Here is a 1,998-nt window from a genome sequence, read left to right as displayed (position 1 = left end):
CCCCTCCCCGGGCCCGGCGGCACCGGTTTGGGCGTCCTGGTCCTCTGTGGGACGGCCGCGCCATCCCAGTGGGTTTCGGGTGCTGCACACAGGAGCCGTGGTGGGGGAAGGTTGGCTCTAGTTCTGTACATAGGAATTATTTAAAGATGGTTAATGCAAATCCTCCTGGGGATTTCCTTCCTGCTATCGAGTTGCATATAGGACGGAGGTCATTTTAACATTACACAGTTTTAAATTATTATTTCAAGTGATTAGTGCAGCTGACATTGGCAGAAATAGGAAAATAAATTAAAAAGCCGTTTACTTGAAGGTTAGGAGCGATACGAGTCCATGACAATAAATCTATTTTCCACGTGGCTGTTGCTGTACGTACTGTACACAAGACGCACGCGTTTTAGCCGCTGGGATGGGTGTACATTCAAACGGGTGTTGGGGACCGTCGCCCGCGCGGCGCTGAGCCTGCGGCCGTCTGCTCTACACTACATTTCAAGTCGCCCCTGTTGCCTCTTGGTACCGTTTCGCTGCTGGGACGCGAGTGCATCCCGGCACGTGGAAGTCTTGTAAAGAGCCGGAGAACAGGACGGGGGAACAAAAAAAGCCCTTATTTATGGTAACTCAAACACGCGCCGGGAAGACGATGCCGCGTTAAAGACCTTTGTAAGATACCTTACTTACTGATGTGAAGGACAGGGGTGTCCTTTTTTTTTTTTAATAAAAGAATGCAAGAACATTATGTACAGGATGACTTTGTAGAGAGTTTGATTAATAAAACCTAAAAATTGTTTCACACACCGCTGCTTGCTGGAGAGGGGTTCCAGCTCGGCACCCAGCCTCTCCTCTCGGCAGGGGCGGAGGACAGCAGCTTTCCCAGCTCACAGCCGGTCAGAACTCGGCCTTGTTCGGCCGTAACACAGGAAGGAAAGAGCGAGCAAGGCTGCTTGGCGCTAACAGTGGTTGGGCTCGTGGAGACTCGGGGCTGTGGGCTCCGTACCGTCCTCCTTCCCAGCTGGAGAGGTCTGCTGAGAGCCCGGGGAAGCCCCGGGTTACAGCAGAGAGGGGTAACAAGGATTTAGGGGAAGGACCTTCTCCTCCACCTGCATTAGGTCCCTCCTGCCTTTGAAGAGGCTCAGCTTGTTGACGTTGAGCACTGAAGCAGCTCAAGAGAGGATGCCCAAGGCAAGGGAGAACTTCCCCAGCCACCACCGCGCACCTCGCTCTGGTGATACAGGCACCCAGAGAGGTGGCTCCTGGAACCGGTGGCCCAGGGAGAGGAAGTGCCGAAAGCCCCAGCCCCGGGGAGGGAGGAAGGAAAGGGGCAGCTGCAGCCGGGTTGAGCACAGCCGCGCTGCGTGAACGAGATGTGGGCAAAGACCCAGTTCCTCTTCAGCAGCAGCACCACGAGAGCGGCGGGAAGGGAGCACGGCAGCGGAGTGCCCGAGAAAGCTGGGCCAAGGCCTTTTCTCATTTCATTTTCTCCTGGCACTTGGCATTGCCGTGTATAAACAAACACAAGACCTGCGCCTCGCCGTACACCCGCCGCCCAACAGCAGGATCGCTTCAGGCTGCACGATCTGAGCCGGAGGATGACTATGGCTCACTCTAAAGAGGAGCATCTCTTAGAGCGATCTCGATGCCCTGTAGAGGAGCCCTAAGAGGAAGAATTATTTATTACCGCTTCAAGCAAGTGCTACTTCTGGATGTAGGCACTACGGGGGGGGGCTGCAGGGAGCAGCACGCTTGCGCGTACCGACAGCTTGAGACACAGCACCAGGCCTTGTGCTGCGGCACCTTCTCCCCTGCCAAAAGCAGCCCTGAGCGCAGCTGGAGCAGCAGGGCCTGGGAAGCCCAACCAAGGAAAATCCGAGCCCCCCCCCTTTTCTAGGAGGAAATGCTCTGCAGCACTCGCATGTCAATCCTGGCGGGCAGAGATCCAGGGGATCTCAGGAAGGAGATGCTGCTCGTACAACTGAAGTGAATCAGACCAGAGCACAGGACTGG

Source organism: Cariama cristata, unplaced genomic scaffold (genome assembly GCF_000690535.1).
Source record: "Cariama cristata isolate BGI_N322 unplaced genomic scaffold, ASM69053v1 scaffold29029, whole genome shotgun sequence".
Lineage (NCBI taxonomy): Eukaryota > Metazoa > Chordata > Aves > Cariamiformes > Cariamidae > Cariama > Cariama cristata.
Note: the sequence above shows the minus strand (reverse complement) of the source record.